The following is a 15,000-nucleotide window of genomic DNA, read 5'->3' as shown; positions in this document are numbered from 1 at the left end:
GACCATTTTAAAAAGAATAGTCTTCAGTCCTGATTTAAATGCTTGTAAATTTGAAGACATGCGCAACTGAAAAGGCAGTTCATTCCATAGCTTAGGAGCACATACCGAAAATGCTCTATCGCCATAGGTAACAGTTCTGGATTTAGGAACACTAAGTAGATGTTGAGACTGAGATCTAAGATTGTGGGTATGCATAGGCTTATTAAGTAGCTCAAAAAGGTATTCAGGAGATACATTATTAAGTGCTTTGTAAGTCAGCAGTAGCACTTTAAACCTTATACGATAGGAAACAGGGAGCCAATGAAGTCTAACTAGAACAGGAGGTATAGGATCATATTTGCAAGTAAAAGTTATAATACGAGCCGCAGTATAACGGGAATTCGTCGATTTCCATCAAAACAAACCGAGACCAATCCTATCAAAAGATCAAAATTGAAACCAACCTTCCACTATCTTCGACAGAAACGCGAGTTCTTTGCAACAGACACACTCCTTTTCAGTCAGCATAACTGCACATTGATCACACAGGAACCAAGAAGTGTTCGTCGACCGTCTTTCACCACTAGGCGATTCCAAATTGCCGATCTCATCCTCCTCCTCTGAATTACTACCTTGCTCTTCTATTTCTTCACTTGAATACTCAGGTTCAAGTTGATATGGCTGAATAGACATCTCGAGCCACTGTTGTCGCAAAATGATCAGAAATGCTAAAGAGGAGCAACCAAGTTACGTCACAAGCCCAGACTGCTTCACGCGCCTATCAAGATGGCGGCCCGCGGGAAGTTCGAACCAGCATGAGGGCCTTTTTTGGACGCCGAAAAAAAAAATTGGGGTGAGAAGAATACTTTTTTATGCGAAATATCTTCTTTATAGTATATTTAGAGCATTTTAAGCGATATTTACTTTAAGACAAGCTACAAGCAACAATATTCATTAACTGAACTCTTTTGGCTTCTGCTGCTCTTAAGCCATCTCAACCTCCGGGTGTAGAATCATTACTGGCATCACTTCCATTACTGCCATCATCATCATCATCATCATCATCATCATCATCATCATCATCATTATTATCAAGAAAATAGCCATCATCAAAACCATGCTTGAGAAGGCAGTAATTGTGCAAAACACACGAGGCTAAAATTAAATAAACCATCAGTTCTAAATCTTATTATGATCCAGCAATCCCAACTTTCACCAGCGCCCTTTTCAAAGGCCAATTGATCGGTCTACGACAGATTGCAAAGATGACAGTGTTTGGTTGAACTTCCGTTGTCTTGGAGATGAGTGCCCGTTATCCCTAAAAGGTGTGATAAGCCACCTGAAAAAAAAAGGTCTCTGTCTTTACATTGGACCATTCAGGAAACCTTATAAGATCCAAATGAATCCATGAATTCTCTTAACTAATTTCTTGCATATCCCACTAGTACAAAGGAGGAATTAGACTGTGAATATCAATTCAACACAATTCATTTTAATGATTATTGTATGGCCTCTATATTTAAGGTGAACTGCTAGATGTGTTTAGAAAGGGTTTTTTTTTTATCAATAAATAACATTGAGTATGTAAGGGTCCCTGTTCAGTCAACAGATCAAAAAACTAACATTAATTAACTATTAGACTGTTTACTTTGGCATCTTACAGTGAAATTTGGTGTGAAAGGCAAACCTCTTTAAAGGGTATCCCCCGTCACCAAGAAGGTGGGAGTCTCCTGGAAATTTATTGGCGGCTGTTGCTGAAAGAGAGGAGGTCCTCAAAACATGGGAATCATGCACAGATCCCGGCCAGCCTACTAGGACCGTCCCGGAAAACCATGTTGTCATCACAGACCAACTGCAAAGTTATGACACTCAGTTATGACAATAAGAATTGAACTAACGTCCTTATTATGCATTTAGTTGATGCTGTTTGGATTTTCAGGATTGCCATTCAGATGACATTGAATTTCATCCTTCTTTTTAATGTCAGTTTATACTTAATCATCGTTACTGTTTTTAGCATACTAATTTTAGTGCCCCGATAAGTCTGTTAAAGACTAAATACATCAACACTTTCAAATAACGATTTTATCTTATCTGAAGCCTCCCCAATACTGATTTATATAGATAAACTGAAAAATGAAAGCTTTAACCTACATAAAACAGAGTCTGACAGCACAAACAGATAGCATGACTTGGGCTTCTTCAACAACAAATTCCCCACTCCCAACTGGAGAAACAATACAGTCAATGTTTGGGTTATGCCAAGAGATGTTGAAGGTTTGAATTGATTAGCAACAATCATGACAATTCATGGACTTTTGTCTAACCTGGGTATTGAAGGAGTGAAACTTCTTCCTGTTCACATAGGCTTCAGGCTGCTTTACAGGAGGTTTGATTCGGATGTGTATGCCATCGATGACTCCTATAATTCCTTGGAAATCTGGGAAGTGTTTGTAGTTCGAAATTCTGCATGATGACTTGCATCTCATCCTCTGTTAAAAAAAAGTGTAATGATAGGTTCAAACTCTAAGCCAGAGACTAACCGTTTCAATTCCACTGGGAAGAACTCAACCTACCTCTCGGCCACTAGATGTATTCCCGTCTTAAAGCAACAGTAGCTTCTGTCACTCTTTTTAGGATTCTCTCCAAGCTACTGAGCGTTACATCGAACCTGTCAGAAACAGATCTCATTGCTTCCGGGTTTGAGATGAACCACACGAATATCAAAACCTGTGTTGTAGCGGAATCGCCTTTTTTCCAAAGCGATTTCCACGGGGAATCGACCCTGTTTCGGCGAGTTCTTGGCTGAGCGACTCAAAAGTGTTTCTTGTCATTCGAAAGTGCCTTCTAAATGCATCTAGTGGGTAACAGGGCACTACCACCTCGCAAAAAAAAAACATTTCTGATAAGATCCCTCCTCATGAATGGTATAATTTCTCCGATCAAATGAATGTCGCCCTCATCCTCATTTAGGAATTCTTCTTCGATAGATTCATCAAGCATTTCGTTAGTCCTGTTCCGGGGACTCCCTCTTACCCCGCCCTGAAAATGGGCCTGGAACCCAGGCGGGAAAATAGAGAGTTCTGTATTACTTGCAGGCGCATGCTCGGAATGAGCCAATCATATTGCATTAGATGCCAGGCTGGATATGCAAATAAAGGGAACCTTGAAACTCCGACAAAAAATCGTATATGAAAATTACTGTGTGATTTGCAGTGTCAGGAAAGAGAACATCTAAATTATGCCTCGTCGTGACCAAACAAGGAGAGAAAACCTCGATCGCAATGATGTTGGAAAATTATTGCCGAATAAATGTAACGACTGAGAGAAGATCGCAGTAAATCGATGCAAAGGCTGAACTAGTAAATATAGCACAGGATTTCACTAAGCGACAAAACAGCTCGGAGTCAGAATTTCATATTATCTGCAGTACTTTACCTCTAACAATGAGTTTCAGAAGGAAAGTGCTTTTAAGTAGCAACAATAAAAGCAAGGTGACACACGCTTTTAAGTAGCATTTTTCATCCTTATTAATTAATATTCACGAACAAATTTTGACCAGAAAAAAAAACGTGACAATTAACGTTCGAATAATCGATGTTTGACTGTGCATATATATGTATAAATTTAATAGGAACATTGTTGCTTCATCATTGCGTTATCAACATAAACTGGTACATAAAGAAACAAATAGTCCAGGTTGTGATTCAATTTCGTTTAACCTTTTATCTAACTTTACCAGGAATAATGCTCAGTTTTTCTGTCATGCAATTGTCATGCAGTTTTTCCGATATAAAAATCATTGCAATCTCAACAGGCAGCTCTACATAAAACCTTAGCCATTTGGCCACGGCCCTAAGTCTGTCCTTGTAAGGAAAGAAAGATTTCGTGCAACGAGTGCTTTGAAAAATTATTCTAAAGAAAAATTAATAGTCTGAGTAATTTACTCTACTCTAATTACTCAGAAAAAATACTCTGTTTGTCACCGGTGTTTGTGAATTATTCCTGATAAAACTGAGCGTATTTACGACATTTTTTACCTGACTGTTTTATATTGGGTATCCAAACAATTTGTCCGTGATTTTGAAAAAAGATTGGTAGGCCTGAACTCCTGAAACAATCACAGTTTCAATAATTACTGTGCAACTCAAATATATGTTCACTGGATCAGTGCAATTATCACATAACTAGATCGACAGAAGTAATGAGCCATAAATAATGAACAATAAACAAGCAGCGGCAGCGATTCACATCCACAACCTACAGTATATTTGTGAGTTTCAAGGAGTCTCGGGGAGCAATTAAATCAAAATTTGATATTTTTCTGCGCCAACATCATGCAGCAGTTCAGCTGGTTTCAGGCACGAAATTCCATACTTTCGTATCTCATCCATCTGATCTTTCACGATTAGGTCTCTCGATGAGAAAGACTGATTTACAATTAACATTGGCCTCGGATCGAAGAAAATCGCAAACATATTAAAGGAACAACCATGTAGCAAACAGACTTGCCAAAACCTGTTCCAGGTTTAACAAAACCATCATTACCGGTAACGACTGCATGAATAGCTTGCAGTTGTTCCTCCTTAGGCACAAAGGTAAAGTTGCACTTCTTAAACGCGAAATCAATTGTTTCCAGAAACTTGGCGTTATAATTTCCTTTCACATTATCTCCATGTATCCAGTATAAAAGCACTCGGAATAAACTATGCCCATATAAGGAATACTTTTCCAAATATGGTTTTCCCCCCAGTTTTAGGGGGGAAATGGCGTCATTCCGTACATGCGCCTGCAATTAATACAGGACTCTCTCTTTTCCTGCCTGGGTTCCAAGCCCATTTTCAGGGCGGGGTAAGAGGGAGTCCCGGAACAGGACTAGCATTTCGTACAACAGCAGCATTTCCTCCGCCATCTTGAACCCAACTAGTTCCAGGCTCGCTCTATAATTTAATATCTTCCAGGGAACAGTCTCGTTATGGAACGAGAGTATCCCTGTGAAAATTTCCGATCGGGGTTTGACGCGTCATATTTAATACAACCGTCGACCAACCGGTTTTTCCGAGTAGACAACCTAAGAAAACTATCAAGGCACCTTAGGATTTGTATCTACTTAGCAAAGCAACGGTTACGTTTGAAATGAGTGATAGTTGACTTAACTAACTTGTCACCAGGTTGGTACTCCTATTCTTTTGCATTTTATACGGACATTTATGTCAGATTTCTCAGCAAAATGTCTATCTTAGTACGAGATATTTTTGTTACTTGTCTTATTTCTTCGATTTTTCCGAGAAAGTCGAAGAAAAATCCCCATCTCTTCTTTGATTTCTTTCAAATGTTTTGTTGTTTCGACACGCCGTGAACTCGCTTTGCATCTGAAATTGGTTTGGACTGAAATATATAGGCTTTATCCAAATGTTTTCTATCCAATAGTTTAGTTGGATGCTGAGAGTTCGTTTTTCCCGTTAGTTTCTGTCGTCTTTACTCTTATAGACCACAAAAATGACAACGTAAAATGTTCAAATTAGCTAGGCAAAAAAAGTACCTTTTTCCTTTCATGCGCCGTGTTCAGTGAAGAGCACGCATCCCTTTGAGGTTTTTATACTCTTTTGTTTTGTTCTGGCTCATTTTAAAATATTGAGTTTGGTTTGAATTTTAAAATTTCACCCACAAGTGAAAAAAAATAATGAATTTGTGACTCAGCCAAAGCACATAAACGGTTCTGCTGGTGAGATTTTAAAGTAGGACCGTTACCCTACATTTACTGATTTATACCATTTACTTTTAAATGTAATGAAACTGTCAAGGCAAAAGTTTGTTAATAGTTCAAAAGTTCAAAAGATATTTCTAAAATGAATGTTTGCTCTTGATTGAATGGTGACAAGAGATCATGAGGTAAGAGATTGAATCCCCGTGCCCAATAATAATTATTTGAAATATATTTTTAGATGCGAATGCTATTTTTAGCTTTTGTCCCCATGACCGCGCGGTCTTAAAGTAACACGGATGACCCGATTCGCTCAAAATCAAGCGCATTAAAACGAATCTAATATTAGAATCATATAAACGCATGTATACGAGGGGGACATTGGGGTATATTAGAAACCGTAAAACCGAAGAAAAAATCATCCAAAACCGCAAAAAAATTCGGCCAAAACCGAAAATCGCGTACAAAACCGTCGAAAACCTATACAATGGTGACAAGTGGGGCATACAGAGCAAACTACGCTATCACTTATTTTATCAAAGTATTTATGAATGTCATGGACTTTTCTAAAGCCTTCGTATCTAATAGTATCTGCTCAAATCATAGGCTTTATTTCTGCCGCTTTTTCGGGCCCGGACTCAGTTGTGAGCTCATTTTCCGAAAAGCAGCTAGTAATGGAGTCTAGTTAACTTATTAGAATTTGCACACAAGTCCTCTCTGCAATTGCAATTTTGCAATCGTAAAGAGTTGTATCTCTGGAAACTTCAATCGAAAATTGATAACTAAGACCTGGCAGTTTGGAGATTCGACTTTATATCTAAAGTCAAATATTAACTATATGTTAAGAGATGATTTAAAAATAGATGATATTGAAAATATATGGGTTGACACACAAGACTTGCTAATAGGTGTCATTTACAACCCACCTAATAGGTCCCAACGTGAATTTCTTGACGAATTTGAGCAAGTTTTGCATACCATTTTTTTGTCTAAGCGGAAATGTTTAATCTTAGGTGATTTTAATATCAATACACTTGTTAAGAGCACAATAGCAAAAGAATACCTTAATCTGGTCCATTCCGAAGGCTTTAATCCCTTGATATTTGAAGCAACTTGAATAACAGAGACGACAATAAGTTGTATTGATCATATTCACTCCAATTTTGTGTACTCAAGCACAAGTGGTAGTATTGCAGTCGAAAGAGCTGATCATTTGCCTGTTTTTAGCCTTTCATACGATCCTTTACTAAGCCCCTTTCCCGATACCATTGAAATTAGAGACTTTAAAAGATTTGATGAGACGGCTTTCCGTGACGAATTAAGGAACGAAAAATGGAAGTCTGTTTATAATAGTAGCGATGCGAATGAAAGCTTAACTAGATTTCTACATACTTTTAACAGGATTAGCAATAAACATGCACCAATTAAATCAATTAAGATTAAAGGTAAGTCAAACAAACGCTGGATAACTAAAGGTTTAAAAAAATCGATTAAAGTTCGTAATCAGCTGTATAAAAACTGGTTGACTACCCGCAACAGTTATTATTATAATAGATATAAAATGTACCGTAACAAAATCGTTACTATCAATAAGTTATACTGTACAATATACTATGATCGCGTACTTAAAGACTCTGCAAACAGTAACAAAATGTGGGATAACATTAACCTAATAATAAATAAAAAGCGGCCATCTTCCATTATTGATAATCTACAAGTTAACGGTAAAAATCTCCACCAACCAGCTTCTATATCAAATGCTATCAATAAGTACTTCTGCAATGCTCCAACTGAACTTGCATCTAGTTTGCCTAAAGCAGACCGCCATTTCGCGTTCTTTTTGAGGAGGAAAAATGCATTTTTCGCTTTACTAAGGTAAGTGAAGTGGAGGTCTTCTTACTTTTAGAGAGCATCGATTGTAAAAAATCGTTTGGTTATGACAAGATTCACCCTTTGTTATTATTCAAACAAGGCTCTCGTTCTTCATGCGGTAACTACCGACCCATATCAGTTCTCTGTGCATTAAGTAAAATTTTTGAAAGGTGCATTCTTAATCAACTGATATTCTATTGCCTGACTGGAAATATCTTAGTACCCGGATACAATACAATTGACTGCTTGGTAGATTTAATAGATGAGATAACGAAAGCCCTTGATGAAGAAAGGTATGCTGTATCGCTCTTTCTAGACCTAAGCAAGGCATTTGGCACAGTAAACCATTCTATTTTGTTATCCAAACTAGACCTATATGGTATACGAGGTAATGCAAATCAGTGGTTTAGGTCTTACCTAAGCAACAGGAAGCAGAAAGTTTTTGTCAATGGTGTGGAGTCTAACTTTCTTTTAGCAAACTCTGGAGTACCTCAAGGATCGATCTTAGGCCCTTTTCTTTTTTTAATTTATATAAATGATTTTGAAAAAGCAACCAACTATTTTTCCCTAAGACTATTTGCGGATGATACTTCCTTAATTGCAACTGGGAAAGACCTAGATGTATTGCTTCAGAGGATAAACTGTGAATTGCCCGCTATTTATGAATGGTTATGCTCAAACAGATTAACCCTGAATTTAAGTAAGACAAAATACTTGGTTTTCAACCACGACAAAAAATTAGTTTTAATCTATATCCTCCTCTAAAATTAGCAGATCAGTACCTAGAACAGTCATATAGTGTTAAATATTTAGGGCTCATTATTGATTGTTTCCTGTCATTGCATGAGCATATTTATCATATTAGTAGTAAAGTTAGTAAAAGTGTCAATATTATCGCTAAACTAAAACCACATGTGACATCCCAATCTCTGATAAGCATCTATTATGCACTTGTATACCCCTATCTAACCTATGGTTGCGTACTGTGGGGCAATAATTACGAGGCGCCATTGTCAAAATTGGTGAGACTACAAAACAAAGTTGTCAGAATTATCAACAATGTGCCACTTTGTGATCATATTACTCCCCATTATGTAAACCTTGGTTTCCTTAAGCTTCCCGACATTGTTAAATTATACACGTGTCAACTATTTTATGATCACCTAATTAATAAGAAGTCGTCGAACCTTAACTTGTCTCTAGTATCTGAGCAACATAATTACGCTACTCGAAGTGTATCCTTACAACACCTAAATCCAGAATCTTTCAGAATAAACATAAGAAAATTTTGTTCAACTATCTTAGGGTGCTATTATTGGAATGATATTCCTTGATCTATACGCAACAAGCCAACTAGAAAACTGTTTAAAAAAAAACTTTATCAGTTTTATTTTGCTCAGTGATGATAATTCTAACATTATATATTTATTTACTATGCGTTTACTCTTTCCTCTCTAGTTTACTTTTTATCCTAAAATAAATGTTCGTACTTAAAGGGCATATAATTAGTTTACTATATCTTTGCCCTTTCCTCTTCATCTTTCACTGTTACGTACTTATTTTGTTAAATATATTGTATCTTATGTTTGTCAAGTGGAAATAAAAATAAAAAATAAAAAATAAAAAAGATTCGACTGGAATGTTTAATCTTGGTCTAAAACATGCAATTGTACTGAGGAAGCTAACTGGTACAATTTGTTTCTTGTTTTACATGGCAGCGGGAACTTGATCTAAGGTTAAATTTGGTAATAAACAGATACTTAGTTAAAACAGCAGTCGATTGCTGAACCTCACCGCCCTTCCATATCGCGATCTTATACTAAAGAGAATATTCGTCGATGTCCCTAATTCATCTTGCTGGTCCTGGGAATTGTTGTCATCTGCAGTGACTTCAACATCTTCGTCAGCCTTCGTCGGAGTCACAGCTTCCCACTCACTTCATGCTCGTTCAGATCTTCATGGGGTCATTCATCGTCATCCACTCCGAAGTTCACATTAACCTTATCACCGACTTCGAGATAGCGTTGATAAAGATACTCTGGCAATGTTCCGTGCTTAGCCATCGTAGTTTCCTGCCGCCCTATCCTTTGTCTTACTGCAGCACCATATGCTGAGACCCAGTTGCGAAAGAGGTCACAGCCATTTGCAGGAAGGTTGACAACGGATAGAGGCATCATCAGAGGTACGTTATGAGGAGACACCGTTGTGTCGGGCTTGGTTTACCAGGACCTTCGACTGGTGTGATAGTACGCAGCCCAGCTTGTAGCACGTTTGACGTTCTCCTTCATTGTTGCACCAAACGACCTGGCATATTCGCGGAGCTTACACATGTTCACGTTCTTGGAATAGACAGTGGTGTGGCAATTTTCAACCTCTAATGTTGAACAGCTTAATAAAAGACCAAGCGCTTGGTAGTCACACTCTCCTACTCCCTAGTCCCCATTCCATTAACTGGACAGAGTTTGCTGTTGCAGAGGTATGACCTTGGGGACCATTTAGGGCGCCAGTGATGTTACTCTAAGCACGTTTTTGATATACATGCTCTTCAAGTACAGTTTTTCAATGGTGAGCCAAACCAATCGCTTCTTCTGCTGTCTTCTTTTCATATGAAGCGCCCTTGTTATGGACAGAGAAAGCTTGGGAGATTGCGCCAATTGCCATAACGAATTCCTCTCAATAACTTTGGCGTTTCGCGGCTATTCGAGATCAGTTGCCACTCAAATCGAAGAGAAACCGGAACCCAACAAAATAGGAACACCGAAAAACCGCTAGCATTTTCTACGAAAACCGAAAACCAGATTCTAAAAAACGAAAAATCCGCAAACCGCAATGGACACCAAAACCGAAAAACCGAAGTCGTTTTGCACGAAAACCGAAAAACCGATCTAAAAAATTGCCAGAACCGCAAAACTGAAAATCCCAATGTCCCCCTCGTATACGGTGATAGTAGGTCCTATTTACCTACCAAGAGGTGCTCAGTAATCAACAAAGGAAAGGCTTGGGGGTAGTCACACCCTCAAAGGAAGCCACTTTTTCCTCCTTGACGAGATTTTCGATCCAAAAAAAAGTTGAATGTTGTTAGTTTTAAAGGGGGAAAGGCTGTTAGAAAGTCGAAGATAAGTATTCCAGTTCCTTATTCCATCCAACAAGCAACTGATTCCTCAACAGCATCTCCACTGGTGTCAACTAGCTCCAGCGATTCCCCTCACCAACCTTGCGATGATTTACCCGTTGCGGATTTCGAGGAAGAATTCCCCGGCGCTAACAAAAAAAGCAAAGGTCCGCAAAATTAAGATCAAACGGAAGCTGAAGCCTACTACGTAGGAAAGGAAAGAATTGCTGCATCTTGGCTCAATGTTAGAAATAAATTGGTGTCAGCTCTGTTGACAAGGCATTCTTTGCCTTTGGGACAGATGTGTACTATTCCGAAATGCGAAACAGAAGCCAGTGGGAGATGCCTTCACTGCGAGCCAGCGCAATACCTTTGCGAAGACCACATAAATACTGTGCACGCAGGAGGCAGATCGGTGCATCAGCCGGAGATTTGGAAGGTTTTTACGTTGTGATTGTAGTTTAATATGTTTGTCTAGGCTTTTTTTGTCTTTGGCTTCCTTCTGTTTCTGTCTCTGTTTTATTAATAGGTAACGTTTGTTCAAGACTCGCTAACGATTCTACAATGTACTTCCTTAATCTTGTCCTGATCACCCATGATGCACTCAAGAGCGTGAACTCGTCTATTGTAGGTCTAGAACACTGATGATTTTCCCGTACATGTACAATTCATGTTCATAATCCCATAGAGCAATACTGTTTGGGGGCTCTTTACCCTTCAGTGAACTAGATATCCATTGTTTGAATGCAAATAACCCCCCAAACTGAACTTCATTGCAAAAATTGCGAAATTACTTGATTTTAAATTCACTATGTCCTTTACAATACAAAAACGTAGGAGCCACCACTTCTAACGAAAGCAGTGATCAAACAACAAGCCGGTTTCAATGTATTTCGTCTTTAGTTACTGAAGGTTTTCAGTTCACTTTGTGACCCCTACAAGCCAGTTTACTCCCTAGCAATTCCTATTACGAGAAGCTGTATTGATAGGCCTTTGGCAGGATATAGTCTATAGTCTCTATGCCTGGAGATCTTTTGTCTGTAGAGGGGCTGGGAGGCTTTTTCAAGGGTTCAAGGCTTGAGAGTCACTATTTTTAAAATTTCAACCAAGGAAGGTGTTATCATTTTCTTTTCAGTGGGCAGTGTTTTTGTTTATGCAACAAAATAATTTATTCCTTGATGGACTTGTGTCCCAGCATGATGCTTAACAAGGGTGTGTAACTGAATCCAGCAAAAGGCTTTGTTAGTTAGCTTTGCTAGTTGTTTCCTCTTTTTAATGACACAAATAACCATTATTCTGTAACATTCGGCATCTGCTATCTTAACGTGAGCCAGTGCCATTCTGATATTTGATCGTGTGTTACTATTCACCATTTTATTGCAGGATTGGAAATGCAGTTTGTCTTCTCAGTGGATTAAGGAAATGGTTGATAACAAATCAATCCACGTTTATTTTTTTCTGATGTTGTATGCGTATTGGATACACACTTCAGAGTAAGATTTGCATTATATTATTTGCATAAATTATTCAGCATCTTTGGATTACTGAAGTGAATTTATGTTCAAGTTCTTCTGTTATCTTCTACATGTTATTGTTCTGTACATACATGTATTTGTTCTAAATAATGTTTCTGTCTCAGAACACACACCCGGAAGCAATGCTTGATAAGGTTGCTCTTGCAATCCCTGCATTCCACTGCAATGGGCACAAGGTTTCTTGTCAGGTGTTTAGAAAGAAATATTTTGACCCATAATTATGTTAAAATGTACCTGTAAATGTCACTATAGTAGGTTTTGGCCAGGTTACCATTCTCTTTCCTTGGTGCGATTATTGTAAGAGACCCGGCCCTTGCTTGAAGGTAGTGCCGTTTGTTAGCCGTGACTTTGTTTTCCCTTGAAATGACAGGTAAACTACAGTGGAAGAAGGCTGGAAGGGTTTGGGATGAGTGATTGGCGAGGTGATGGAAAGATTGTGGTCATACTTGAGGCCAACAGGAAAGATAACGAAGGAAGTGATTCCTGCACACAGAGTTGACACATTAAGTGATTTTGTCATTAATTATGCACGAAAGTCCATTTCAGCCCTTGGTAAATGTTGTGGTTGTTTCCGTTAGTCTTTTTGAACATTAGTTTTTAACTTATATGTTGTATCTATAACGCAATTGAGTAAGATGGCTGCAATATTTCAGTACTTAATAAACTTATTTAAGAATAATAATTACTTAATAAAAAGAAATATGCAATAAACTGACGTCTTTAGGAGGCAACAATTTTCAGTTTTTTTCCTCTTACTTTAATATTTGTCTTGACAAACACTTTCCCTTACCTTAGCTGCACAATCGTAAAAAAAGCAAAAATTACACTGTTAAACACATTGACAATGTTATGGTTTCATATGAGAAATTGTTTATTTTTTGACAAGATGCCTTCATTATTGACGCTGTACGTCAACATAGCAACAGGAAATCCATCTTGAAACATCCTTTATTTTATCTTTGAGTGCTTATATCTCAAAAACGAAGTCGGTGACCCCTATTTTTGGTTGAGCCAAATTGATCATCAGGTTAAGACAAATCTCTCTCAGTATGCAAAGTTAGAAAAAAGTCGTGGAAGCGGATTCAGAGCCACCTCATACTTCGTTAATTGTGCGGATAGCGCTGAATCTGCTTTCTTAACAATTTTCTTTTTAACTTATGGGAGAGTTTAGCCTTAGGTGGTTAATTGCTGTCAGGCAATACAAAAATGGGATGGGGTTCATCAAGTTCATTTTCATGAGATACAAGCATTCAATGACAAAATAGGGGGTGTTTCTATGTGGATTTTCCATTGCTATGGTGTCCTACTACGTCATAAAACTCTTTGCAACTCAGTTACCATAACAAAATTTGCCATAACGTGAATCAGTCTTGTAGAGTCAATCCTTCTAATAAGCCAGTCTTTGGAAATTGTCGAAACCAGTTTGAGCCACCTAAAATTATGAGTGGACCTAAATGTAAGATTACAGGTACTTTTATTTCCGCCAAAAAGAAAAGCAAAGATCAGATTTGACTTCACTGCTGTTCGAAATTTCCCTTCACTGTATTTAAGCTTAAGATTTTTTTACTGTTCATCACATACCCTCTAAGCCTATACCGGAGACTTCTGTCCACATCACACACTTTCGTGTTAGCTTCAAGGTCGTTTTTCCTAATGCTTTGCATGAACGACTTGACGCGTGTTCCGCATACCTTTGTCAGGAGCTCTATTTACACTGACTTTACAATACATTTTTCATAATCAACAACACCGGCCGTTTGAAGAGAGCGAAAAAAACTGGCGAAGAGTTCTTCACTGCCATAAACATTGCCAAATGCAGTGTTCAAAAAAGATGATGGATTTCGGCAGAAAACCCTCTCATTGGTAAACTTGCGAATATGATTGTCAGCCAAACGAACAAACTCAACAAGTTCGTCTTTAATGAAACCTTCATTGAAATGAACTGCGAGTTTTCGTAGTAAATATGATGTTGTTTCCGGTTTCATTTTCTGAACAATTTCAAGCTCTTTTACTAAATTTTCCCGGCGGGCAGCTGTTACCATCATAGTTCCTTTTCTTCCATCAATTGTGTTTTTTCTTTTTCCGTGCGGTAAATTGCAGCTCCCCCAAATCTGTGCAAAATAACCAGTTCTTCCGCTACTAATTGTGCCTCAGTTGGCGCTTTATAATCGGTTTTGTCCGTTGTTTTACTGTGACTGTGACTGTGAGCGAAAACGTTAACAGCCTCTACAGCACAAGACGAGACAGAGATTTTATCTCCTCGCGAAAGGTGGCCGTGACCTTTCGAACGCGACAAAAACGTAGCCAACTTTTTAGCTAGAAGCGCGCTCAAAACTAACGAGCAACCCGGCACTTTCAAATGTGCGCGCCCACGATGCAAAACTTGTCCCTTCATTCTTAACACTAGCAAGATATCCGGATCTGTTAAGATCACCGATCGTTTCACATGTACCTCCGCAAATGTCATTTAGTGCATAACCTGTACGTTATGCAATAAATGATACATTGGCGAGACAGGTAGACGACTAGGCGACCGATTCTGCGAACACCTTTGCCATGTTGAGAAGAATGACAAGGATGCATCTAAGCCAGTCGCTCGTCATTTTAATCTCCCTAACCACTCCAAAAAACACATGGCTATCTGCTTCCTCTCCCTACATCAAGGTACGACGGTAAGCCGCAAGAATCTAGAACAACTAGACTCTTCATGAGCGTACACTGGGTTGCCTGTGGTACGTGTTACTCAAAAACAGAAGGGACTGAGTTGGGTGGTATTAAACTGCTGCGTTCCAGGCAAT

At 38.4% G+C, this 15,000-nt stretch overlaps 1 protein-coding gene and 1 pseudogene across 2 annotated transcripts in view; one reads left to right on the top strand and one right to left on the bottom strand.

Moving 5' to 3' along the window:
* Window positions 1-15,000, bottom strand: part of LOC137997340 (nmrA-like family domain-containing protein 1) — a 70,558-nt gene that overhangs the window by 12,129 nt on the left and 43,429 nt on the right. The gene's annotated exons all lie outside the window — the stretch shown is intronic.
* LOC137994198 (uncharacterized) lies at window positions 5,867-11,121 on the top strand (annotated as a pseudogene).

Source organism: Montipora foliosa, chromosome 3 (assembly GCF_036669935.1).
Source record: "Montipora foliosa isolate CH-2021 chromosome 3, ASM3666993v2, whole genome shotgun sequence".
NCBI lineage: Eukaryota > Metazoa > Cnidaria > Anthozoa > Scleractinia > Acroporidae > Montipora > Montipora foliosa.
Note: the sequence above shows the minus strand (reverse complement) of the source record. Positions and strands in the feature narration are given on the sequence as shown.